The following is a 12,864-nucleotide window of genomic DNA, read 5'->3' as shown; positions in this document are numbered from 1 at the left end:
AATATAATTGTGTTGAATTCTAGTCCTCATAATTTCTGTATTTTACTTCCTTTGCTGTAAATGAGAGAAAAGGAAATAAAAAAGATTTATTACCAAAGTAAGAGTATATCTTACTGTATGAATCTTTGTTCCTAATGCAGCATTTCATTTCCAGTCTAAGTACCTGGTCCATTAGTTTGTAACAGAAATGCTAGTTATTACAGATTCATTCATTAATGCAGCAAATACTAAGTGCCTCCCATGTGTCCAGGCTCCCTGTAGACACAGGGAGATATTCTGAAAGAAGACAGAATAACCCCTACCTTCTGGGAGCTTTCCTTCTGTCTGGAGAGACAGTGAATAAATGAGTAAGTAACATATGTTTTAGGTCTTATATGGCAAGTGTTATAGATAAAATAAAAATGGATAGTTGTGATTTTTAAATAGGGTGGACAGGGAGAAGCTCCCTAAGATATTTTTAGAGCAAAGCTTTGAAGAAGGTATGGATGGTTTTGTGGGTAAGAGCATTCCAGATAGGGAGAATAGCTTACTTGAAGTGTTCAAAGACCAGCAAGGACAACAGTATAACTAGAATGAAATGATCTGGGGGAGATTAATGACACAAGAGATATGGAAGTAGGCAGTAAGGAAAGGGGCAGATTGTGGCAAGACTTTGGCTTTTACTTTAAGTAACCTGAAAACACATTGGAGAGGATTACAAAGATGTTATAAGCTGATTTTAGTATTTAAAGAATTACTGCCCTAGTCCTCAAAATTTCTGTAGGAGAACAAGGCCATAAGCAGGAAGAACTGTTGCAATATTACAAGTGAAAGAGATGATGGCTTACACTAGATGGTGATATTTGCGGTGATAAATCTGATGTACCAATCAGTTTTGGGATGTATACTGAAGATAGATTCACTAGGATTTACTGACCAATTGAATGTGGAAAATGAGAGGAAAGGAGAGCTCGGGAAGGTACTAAATGTTTTCGGTTTGAGCAGCCAGAAGAATCGAGTTGTCATTTACTTTGATAGGGAAGTCTGGATGGAAGATTAGGAGTTTTGCTTGGGTCATAATAAATTTGAAATTCTTACTAGACTAAAAAAGCTAATTTTATCAAAAGGAGGTCTTAATCAGGCAGTTTTCAGAATTATGATTTTAGGGAGAGATTTGAGTGAGGAATATAAAATTGGAAGTCAGCAGGTATATGTTGTTTTTTTTTAAATTTATTTTTATTGTAAACAAATGGGATACATCTTGTTTCTCTGTTTGTACTTGAAGTAGAGGCATACCATTTGTGTAATCATACATTTACCTAGGGTAATAGTTTTTGATTCATTCTGTTATTTTTTACATGTTGTTTTAAAGTTAAGAAACTGGATGCCTTCACTAAGGGAGTGGACATAGATTGAGAGAAGACCTGTTGTGTCCCGTGGCACTCAGATGTTTAGAGGCCAGGAAAATAAAACAAGGGACCTGGGACAGTAACCAGAAAGGAGTGAATAGTGAAGAAAAGTACCAGTAATTTATTATATTTCCCTTGAAAACAAAGTAAGTGTAAATTTCTATATCAGTCAGAATATGTTAGATTATACTTTGGTAACAAACTTCCTCAAAACATTGGTGACTCACTGTAAAGAAAGTTTATTTGTCACTCATGCTATGTCCATCTGAAATCAGCTAATGCTCTGCTTCACATCATCTTCACTTTGGTACCAGGTTGACAGAGCAGCCTCTGTCTAATGCAAGGGTTGATAAACTTTTTCTATTAAGAGTTGAAGTAAATATTTTAGGCTTTGTGAGACATAAAATCTGTCAGAATTACTTAGCCTTTGAGACACTCAACTGTTGCTGCAATAATGCTGCATAGTAAATAACCCCCATATGGCAACAGCTTAAAACAATAAATATCTATATCTTTTATTCTCAGGTTTGTAGGTCAACTAGGGCAGCTCTGCTACAACTTTAATGTTTTCTGCCTTTCATTTTTACAAGGCATTATTTACCAACTGTTTTACCATTGTACATTGTGTCTCTATTTTTCAAGTTCCTATAAGGATTTCCTTGTCTCCAATCACCCTGTGTCAAAGTCAGCATTGATTTCAGAATTTAATTATGGCAGCACCCCTCTTCTGGTATCATTGCTAGAATAGTCAACTATTACTATTCATGCTGGATAGCAAACAATTCCAAAGTATGTGACTTCTATCAACTTACATTTCCTTCTTTCACCCATGGGTCTGAATCTGCTAGACCAACTCTTTTTTTAGGCAGTTGGAGAGCTTCAGAAAGCCGTGTCTCTAGGGGAGAATCAAGGTTTATTTAAAGCAATTCGGTGAAGGCAGAGTTGGAGAAGAGGCTAAGGATACACAGGAGATTTTGCTGATGCTGGACAGCAAGTTTTAGATTATACAATGGAAGAGCTGCAAAGGTGGAAGAGGTGAAAGATGTGGTCAGGAAGAGAGCTGCTTATGCTAGAGTTTTAGCAGCAGGACAAAATGGGAGGTATTTTATCCAGAGAACATAACAACTCTTCATACCTGCTGGTTATCAGTATCCTAAATAATTTGGAAAAATATTTTCAGACATTTTTAACCCCAGTACTGGGGGTTAAACTGAGGGGTACTATACCACTGAGTTACATCCCCTGCTCTTTTTATTTTTTATTTTGAGTCAAGGTCTTGTTAAGTTGCCCAGGCTGTCCTCAGACTTGAGATCCTTCTGCCTCAGCCTCCCAAGTAGCTGAGACTACAGGTGTCGGCCACTATGCCCAGCTTCAGACTTTTTACTGTAGGAGGTGTATTCAAGTCAAGATGTTTCTAAACACAGTTTCTAAAGCTGTGTTCATGAAAACCCATGAGACTACAGAGAATCAACAATCCCTTTTAGCTCAAAACAAACAATGGTCCTAAATCTGGATTGATTATAGATGTTAACCTCTGTCAGTAAACAATTTTCTGCTCAGGAGCACCACTTTCCCCTAATGGAACTCTGGTTTTCTCCTGTAAATTGAAACACAGTGGGTATTTGAGAGCAGATGTCTTGAAATATGACTTATGGTCATGCAAAAAAGAACAGCATATCTGCATGAGTGAAACCAGAACAGACATTAACTTAAAACATATTTAGACAGTGATAATTCATTCACATAGCTATAGGAGGCCATGTATTCCAAGGGCCATGGCTGCCTGGATCACTCTTAATATTCTCATAACAGGTAATAGTTAATAACAATTTTTAGAAGTTCTATATTCTCTTTAAATGGGACATTGATGAGCCCATGCTCTTGTTTTCAACCTGGTAACTAAAGCTAAACCTACTTCATTTAGCTCTCTTTTCCTGATGTAGTTCCCATTCCAAAAGTTAAACATAAAATGTTTTATATAAACTTTTAGTAGAATCAGCAATTTTTTTCTGAAAAGAGCAAAAGAAAATGTTTTCACCTTTGCAGACCTCTTGCAGCCTTTCAACTCCCATTGTAGTATGCAAGCATCCAAAACAAGTAAACCAATGAACATAACTGTGATCCAACAAGCTTTAAAAATAGGTTTACTGATCTTTGCCTTATGTTTCTGATTATACCTGAAAGGACTGCTTCATAGATGTTAATTCATGTTTAAAGCCTTAGAAATACTAATTACTTTAGTATGTTATCCTCCAATACCAGAAGTGGGAGATACTTGGTTAGCTTCTGCCTTCCAGTCTTGGAAAGTATCTTGAGTCTTGGGGCCCCTCTTGACTAAGTGCTGTGCTGAATAAGTCCTAAATACACCACACTTGAATCAAACACAGAAACATCTTGACTTGAATACATATCTCCTTCAGTAAAAGAAAATTGAAATCAGTTTCTAGGGCATGTGGGGGTGGTGCTTTTCATTTCCCCTTACCAGTCTAATTCCTTTAGGACTCTAAATGCTAGTTATGCTAGTGTCTTTGTTGATTATTTGTTTTTGTAATAATTAAAAGCTGGTAGACTGGTTAGCAGTTGATTAAGATAGTTCCACCAAGGTAATACAGTTGATCCTCCATCTGTGTGGATTCATGTCTGTGGATTCAGCCAACCTTGGGTTTAAAATATTTGGGGGAAAATATTGCATCTGTACTGAACAAATATAGAGTTTTTTTTCCCCGTCATTATTCTTTAAACAATACAATATAGCCACGATACTAGTAAAATGGAGCTATCATTGTATAGTCCAGTCATAGAACAAGGATTTAAACTGGGTTTTCTGGTTCCAGGGTTCATATTCTTAACACTATATTGAACTCTAACACTACCAGGTGAGACAGTGTCATACAAATAAACCTGTTTGTTGAATGGGAACCATTTGTCAAATAGATGGCATGAGGGGAACACTGAATTTAGAGGCAGTACTTGTGTTTTTTCTGAGCTCTTACATCTTCATCTGGCTTATGGAAATAAGAGCCCTTCTGTATTTGGTGGCTAGACTAAATGGTGTGCTTTTTGTGAAACACGTAGCACAGTAGTTTCATTCAGTCCTGTGCTGAGATTGTAATCTGAACATCAGTTCAGAGGAGATGAGTAAGGACATGTAGAAGAGGGACTTGAATTATGCTGAGGAACAGAGAATAGGATTCCTACTAGGTTATAACATGAATATCGCTGCCATTGGAGAGAAAGAGGGAGATAGTTGGAAACAATGATTGCAAAGCATGGTCTTTGGCCTATGAGGATCTGTAGCTGCACAAAAGAACTGAAGAAATTGGGTGATGTCAAAGAAATTTAGTTTGACACATTTTGTCAACATTTGTTTTATCTAATTTGGTTTCATACTTACATATATCTTGTCTTTTGAGGCTATAAAATGGTAGAGATTGTGTGTGTGTGTGTGTGTGTGTGTGTGTGTGTATAGTGTTTACTCCTAAACCACCTCTCAGCAGCCTCAGACAAGAGCTCTAAATCAGTGTGTGTGCCTCCTGAAAGATGCGTAGCACTGCAGGACTTCCCTCTACACAGCATTGTGGTGCCTGTTTATAAGAGCATCCCCTGCTCACAAGTTGACTAGATTATAGGAATGTGCAAAAGTAGATTTACCTGCTTCTTCTAGTAACTGGCAACTTGATAAGGCATAAAAAGAGAGAGAACATAAGGTTTAGGATTATCTTTTAAGGCCATGTCAGTCATTTTGGCAAATAACATCTGTTCAGTAGTAAAAAGATTTTAAAATAAATATATAGCTCCACTTAACTCCAGACAGTTTTTTAAAGAAAACATTTGAAAACAATTTAATACTTAAATTTTTAATGTGTTTCAAGTGGACATTTATGACTTGAATTTACAAAGTAAGGTATGTAGGAGCTAATTTCATTTCATGAAGCAAGTCATATTTTTAACACAACTGAGTTCCAAGTAGCATTTTTTATTAAGGAAAAGCTTTAAATGTTTTCTTGAGTAGAAAATAAAGAATTCTATGAACAACACAAAAATTTAGAAAGCTTTAAGGGGTTTTGCCATTAAGGAGAGCAGCACTATATCTCATGGAAGCAACCTTTTTAAAATCAATACTATTTTCACTTAAAATTCATTGCTGCTTACCATGATGCCTCAGTAGTTACCTATGAAGAATTAGCCTTGACGGTTTTCATTGTAGCAAGGTATACTCAAGGCTGAGTGTTCATACTCAGTCAAAAATGGTAATGAAAAACATAACATCCACTTATCACATTCTTATCTACCTTAGATTAGTAATACATAAAATCTCATGTTGCTCTTTGACATTTTTTTTATTATTTGTGCAAGTAGATTATGACCAGCTAATACCTTTGACATTCAAGTAAAAGGTGAATTCAATTAATATTTCTTGAGCACCAGCAGAGTTCATGGAACTCTGGTAAATACCAGAAAATCAGCTCTGTGTGTTTATAGTAGTAAATGTAGTTTAGTTGGAAAACGGAAGATAAGAGAATTGTTTCTGAGGGAAGAGATGATTATGTAAGAACTACGAGAGAACTCAGTTTGAAATTTGGATTAATGCTAAAATTCCTAATTTAAATTTTACTTTCTTTAATTCATAGAATTTATAATTCGTAGAATTATGAATTTAACATTGCTACTGTTAGTTATAGGAGGAACAAATACATTTGTTTTATACTATGCTTACCTATTTCAAATGAAAGCTAATGGTCTGTGGAGGTCACCTGTACAATGGATAACAGTTGGAAAAGATAAGCAGCTACCCAGATAGACTCAGTTAATGTCTTAACGTTGTAGAATAGTATGATTTATTATCCATCTGTATCTCATTATTGAACAGGCAGCCTTGCAGTACCTGTCAGGTACTGTGGTAGGACAGGTAGAACAGGCCTGGAGGAGAATAAGTGATGCTCTAGTCAGCAGGAGGCTAGTGAAGGAGACTGACCTGTATGTGGGTAATCATGTGTGGTACTAAGGAGCTGTGATGTGCCAAACTGTGGGCAGTGACTTAGAGACACATTTCTGATTTAGAAAAAGAATTCTAGCCTCTCTCTAATCAGTGAACTAGAAAGAGGAAGCCTTGGTAGGAGGATTCCAGTTAGGAAGCAGTTGTACTATCACAGACAGGTCATGGTTTATAAACTATGACTGTGAACACAGAGGGGAAGAGCTATCCAGGGATACTGAGAACGTTGACTTCCTGGTCTTTCAGGAGAATGTAACCTTAGATGCCAAGGAGGAGATCTTCAAGGAAGAAGGATCAGCTCAGGCTAAATGAGCTGGTAGTGAAATAGGACAAAGACTGAAAAGGGATTTGTAACCAGGAGATCTCTGGTACTTTTCAAAAATAGTGTCATTATTTCAGTTTTTCTCCTAACAAAAGTGGATCAATTATTAATTGTTTTATCTATGGCTCTACCTGTAACCAAGATATCCTTCAGTAATCCATCCCTGGAAAACATTCAATTTACTTGCCATTATTGAGCATTTGCTTTTTGTCGTGCATTGAATTAAGGAGGCAGCTGTACTTTTTCTGGTGACAGGGCAGGAGGGACTGAACAAGGACTCTGGGCTATAAAAATGATGCCTGGGGAGTTAAGAGGCCTGTAGTATGCTGAGGTATGTCCAGTGTGTTGCCATTAAAAACTGAAAATGAAAGGATAGGCATTTAGGAAGGCTGCCATTTTTCAGTGCCTTTGGGAGACAAAAGTCAGTTGGCTACCTACCATTCCTTCATACCAATTCAGTTTGCAAATAAAGTACTAGCCTAGAATCTTAAAATGACACAGAAAGAAAATAGTTACTCAGAAGCTAAACTGTAGACCACACGTACAGGTGATCTGACCTGAAGAGAAGGTGGTGCTGGGCACTGTGAACTCAGGGGGTCATTGCCTCAGAATGGAACCTGTGCCAAGAACTGTGCCTGGGTGGGGTGGTGAAGTCAGCACCTGCTCTCAAGATGGGTTTTTTAGGGAGATGAGTTGATGGCCATGTAAATAAACTCTTTAATCCTGGAATGAAGCACCTGTTTCTGCCTGGGGGCCCCCAGGAAAAGTTTTTTCAAACTGGTTACATAATGCAGGTTTTTTTCAAGGTGCAGTGGCATGTAACCTCTGTTAAAATCCACAGCTCGTTGTGAAAATTCTTTTGAGGTAATACGAGGATAAAATTGAGATACTTTATATAAAGCATTGATCTTTATATAACCATTGACCTTTAAATAACTTTCTTTAACCATAGAATTTAAGTATTAGTGTTCAAGCATGTGTTATTAAACTGTGAAGTGTGTTTTATTTCCTTTTAGTTTATAAATTCTTAAAGGTACTTGGAACAGGCCAAATACCCAATAAAATACTTTTTTTTAAAAAACCTGATTCTCATTTGGATTATTACTGTTAGTTCTGTTATAGTCAAGGTTAATAGAATCAACAGACTCACTCATCATATTAACGATTCCTAGATCGAGATTGGCTTTCAAGACTTTGTCAGATTTGAAAAGTTAACCTTCTTTCTAAGCATCAAGATGTGAAGTAGGTCAGTAAATGCATGCCGGGCATGCCTTACGTTCATGTAAGATGTAGCACTGGTTTAACAATTTTTTTTCCGTAGCTTAAAACATTTTAACCTTTCTTGTCAATTTCTGGTATATGTGTGCAGTTTAAAGCATTCATCCACCAACTCAGTTCACAAATAAAATGGTAGTCTGAAATCTTAAGGTAATGTAGAAAGAAAATAGTTACCCACAAACTACTAACTGTAGGTTTGATGCCTTGCCTCTATGTTTGAAATCCCTTCATTTTACTGCATTGTCCTAATTTCTTCTTCTGCATTGTCCTAATTTCTTCCTTTCATTTTACTGCATTGCCTTTTCAAGGGATCCTTTGTGCTTCATTATTGTTCTTTATGTTGTTGTCCCTAGCTAAATTTCTTATATTTGCCTGAGGCTTTTTTTGTACTCTGGATCTCCCATTATTTTTGTTGTCCACCAACTTCTGTTTCTGCATACTGATTAATGGGGGCTGCTGCCTCCTGCTGCTGCTGGCTGCTCCCACCACCATTTTGTGACTGAGCAAAGAACAAACACAGTGAGGTGTGTGTTTGTGGTGAATCCTGATTGCCTGTTGTACAGACAACCCTTTATCTCAAAGAAGGCACGATGTGGTTGGTTTCCATTTGCCTGTGTATATATGTGTATTTGTGTACACATGCATACATTCACATGTACAAACAAAATAAAGCCCATATTGATTTAAATATTTTAAAAATATGGTAATTTAGCCTGTGTAAGCCATTTAATTTGAATAAGGCTTACTCTTTTTTTAAAAAGAAATTTTACTTGTTCTAGTTAGTTATACATGACAATAGAATGCATTTGTGCATATCAATATAAATCATACATAAATAAGGCTTATTCTTCCTAAATTTTTTTTTTCAGTTTCTTAGCACAGGGATTTTATTCCATTATAATTGACAAGGAGGAATATAAGAGAGACCCAAAAGAACTTTGAGTCTTTACAAAGAGTGTACTTGGAGACAGTGTTGGCCAAAAACATATGACTTGCTTCATTTAATTTTATTTCGGTCTTCGACTTTTACTTCCACGTTCCGATTTCATGGTTTTTGTTAGGTGTTGAAAATACAGTGACTTTTTAAAGCAATTTCTTTTGTGTGTGGGGGGTGTGTGTGGTATTTTGTCACTTTTGAGATCTCAGCTTTTATTTAGTCAACAAGAACTGTGCTATTAGTCTTCCCTTGAACAGAAGAACTTATTTAACACCCAGTGATTTGGAATACTCTTCATTCATTGAGTGCTGTTTATATCTGAATTTCTTCCCTTGGCCTAGTTTGTTTGTTGATCATACCCTCCTGGATTCCCCCTTTATAAATTTAGAAGATATGCCTGGATACAAAGGTAGTGGAGTGGGGAGATGAAGTATTTAAGTGCAGCCTAAAATAACTCTTTTTTAACTATATCCCGTATTCTCAGACTTAATACAAATATAAATTATTTAAAAATTGGTTTTTAATTTTCAGAATTTTAAGTGATTTCTTTGTAACTAGGTATACTTGTAATTACATGACTTTTGATGCAATGTAAAGGAAAGCGCACTAGTCTAGGGGTACACACAAGTGCAAACTGTTGCTGCTTAACGAGGTGACTTTGAGGAAGTCTTTTAATCTCTCTGTGCCCTAGTTTCTGTAACTGGAGATAGTGGAGGGAGATGCACTTCTCATCTTTCATGGAGACAAAAGTGGTAACATGGGAAAAACATTGTTTTAAAACATCAGTATAAATGTGATGTTTATAATCATGGTAATGAAAATGAGTCTTTATCTGCTCTTTTTTAATAATGAAAATTAAAAACACAATGGCCTTCAAAATAAATCAAAAGTCCTTTTTAAGAAATGTGTTTAGCAAGCCAAATACAGTTCATAAAATTAGCAAACACTGAAACCCATTGGGAACTTTTATTTACTGATTTTGCAAGGCTGAGAAGTTTTCATTTAGGTTAAGAATTTGTTTTTCAACAATTCTATGAATGTGTAGCTTTTGTAGTAACAAGGAAGATCATTAGGAATGAATTCCAGAAGGGATCATATAGGAAGAAGACTGGAATAAAAAGAAAAGAGGGGCAGGTATGTTGTAAGTATGAGAACAGAAAGGAGTCACCTGTTCCCATTACAAGGTATCTGGATAGAAGAAAACCTTGGTTGGGCTTGGGAGCAGGTTTCTTACCTCAGGTTTTCAGAGGCATGAGAAAATCCTTCCTAGTTAATTGAAAGTCATGTCAGCCTTCCCACAAAGATAGCTGTCCCTAAGCAGTCGCTTCCTTTGTTTCATTCCAAAGTATTTCAAAACCTCTCAGACTTACTGAGTTGACATTCATGACAACTTCATTAATCAATGGTAGGATTACCAAAAAAAAAAAAAGTCCAGTGTTGTGTGCAATACCTGAGATTTCAAGAGGCCAATTTAAAAATATTAACAAACATAAAAACATAGATTGAGGAAATGAACCTGTTTTCAATATGGTGGTAAAAAACTGAGTTACCTTACCTTACAGTTAAGAGAAATGAACTGTATAATTCATATTAAGGAATGTCATGTTCTGTTTTTGTTTTGATGAAAATCTGGAAAGTACATGAATGCCCATGAATCACACTAATTGAGTAAGTTAATCATTAATTACTATATGATTGCAATATTAAAGAATGCAAACTTCCCACCTACACATACATAATTTTATGTAAAGAAGATAGTTTTTGTATGTTCCTATATACATTTTTTAAATTGTGGTAAATCAGACATAAAATTTACCATTTTAATCATGTTAAGTGTACAGTCAGTGGTATTAAGTACATTCACATTGTTGTGCAACCATCATCACTGTCCATGGTGGGGCCTTTTGGTTTCTTTGTTTCATGGCTTGAATCTTACAAGAATGTGTTGCCATTATAATAAAAATTAATAAGATTACAATCCAGGTCTTTGCTTTAGCTCTCTGACACTGAAGAAGTTATTAGTCACATATTTAGTCCTGAGGGATATGAAGAGTAAAATGAAACTTCAAAAACCAAGTAATGTCCTGTTTGCTCTTTGATAAATTAATGCACTACTATATACCAATTGGGGTTTAGATTTGAAAGTAAATACTGTGAGTGGAGTATCACATGCTATTTAGGACAGACTTAAAATTCCTAAAAGATGTACAATTTTATAAATGTAAAGAAAATGTCATTTGCTTATAGTGGATGAACCTCCTGGTTCTCTCACTCTTCATCCTGGGCACAGTGGTCATTCTGTAGACATAAGTAGAACATTCTGACTTATAGACTTATGTTCTATAGTAAAAATCAATTGATAACTTTTTTTAATTCACTGGCAAAAAAAAATGTCTTTACTGTTTTCTTATGTTGAAGTCTTTTTTTTTGTAAATTCATCTTAATTACTTAAAAAGGCAAAAAAAGTAAATTAACTGAAAACTGGAAATAATTGCTTATATTCAACTTGTCAGCTTTTTCTTTTTGTACTTTTTGTTGTAGAGAACATATGCTTGTGTAATTTTTATATATAGTTCTTAATGTATACACAGTTATAGTTTTATACATTTTCTAATGAAGTGCTTCCTTGTGCATATGATAGAAGTTAGCATTTTTAGTTGATGAGCTTGTTTCCCCATCCCCAACTTTGCTTCCAGGTTAAGAGCACAGCAGACTTATATATCATTATTATATGAGGTTTCTTCTCTGAAATGTTGTAGAAATTACAAAGAATGTGTTCCTTTAGCTGTTTTTGTCCTTTTAAAAATATCAGTTTATTTCTAGTTAATATTTAGAATGAACTGGAAAACATAAGACAGCTCTTTAAGGAGGTCTAACTTCAAAATGCTGCCATTTGGAAGAGACAAATGGAAAAAATAACTTTTATATAAGATTCGTATTTTAATTTTCTTTGATAGTTTAAAATTCTGTATTTTTAAGGTTATCTGTGCATTACTTTATTGCTTCATCTTTCAATTGTCTATAGTGTTTCATATAGACATTACATGTGTAATGTATGTTGTAAATATTTTTCTTTTTATGGTTCTGATCATGTGATATAACTGATGATGCCTTGAGAAATACATGCAGTTATTATTTTCCAAATTAATAATTTATATTTCACTTTTATATAAATTAAAAATATTTGATAGTGTCTGTTCATTGAGATTAATGATTATTTGTAATTTACTGAAGGTGAAACAGGGAAATAAATGTGAGTTTCTATACTTGTGTAGAGGAACTATGCAGCAAGTGGAAGACCTTCCATTATATTTGTCAAATCTTTTGAGTATCTGCTTTGCACAAGACATCTAATGATGTGTGATTTACCTTTGAGGGAGGGTATGGTCAATCAAAGATCAAATTAGATCATAAATGCTTAAAATAGAATATTGATTAAGATATAAGTCCCAAGAGATTGGAGTTATAATTTCTGAACTGTTAATTGGTTATAGCCAAAGAAAACCGAACTGTGGGATGTTCCATTTCCTAGAATGCTGTGCTGACAAACTCTATCTACTGCACTTCATTCCAACTCCCTCTCCTTATACCTCACATGAAAAGGAGATATAAAATTATAAAATTTATGTAAATTATATAAATTGTTGCCATTTAAAATTTTTTTAATTTGAATTTTTCAGTAGGAAGATCTGTTGGAATCTCTTTCACTGTGTCTTGGTGCTGCCATCACTAATGATGGCTGTGCTTAAATAAAGGATTTATTTCAAAGTTTTATAAATGCTTTCTGTAGCATCAATTTAAAGTGTATGTTTTGGCTTTTCTATCCAGTTTTTTCCTTATTGTGACTTTAAAATGCAACATTTCAACCTTTTTATATCATCAGAATTTCTTTTGAATGTTGATAAAAATGGTAAGATGCAATCACCAGAAAATCAGTACACAG

At 35.0% G+C, this 12,864-nt stretch overlaps 1 protein-coding gene across 4 annotated transcripts in view; it reads left to right on the top strand.

Moving 5' to 3' along the window:
- The window catches only part of Smap1 (small ArfGAP 1), a 184,160-nt gene that overhangs the window by 162,489 nt on the left and 8,807 nt on the right, over nucleotides 1-12,864 (top strand). The window lies entirely within an intron of this gene.

This window comes from Sciurus carolinensis, chromosome 7 (genome assembly GCF_902686445.1).
Source record: "Sciurus carolinensis chromosome 7, mSciCar1.2, whole genome shotgun sequence".
In the NCBI taxonomy this organism is placed as follows: Eukaryota; Metazoa; Chordata; class Mammalia; order Rodentia; family Sciuridae; genus Sciurus; species Sciurus carolinensis.
The sequence above is the reverse complement of the archived record's forward strand: the minus strand, read 5'-3'. Positions and strand labels throughout refer to the sequence as shown.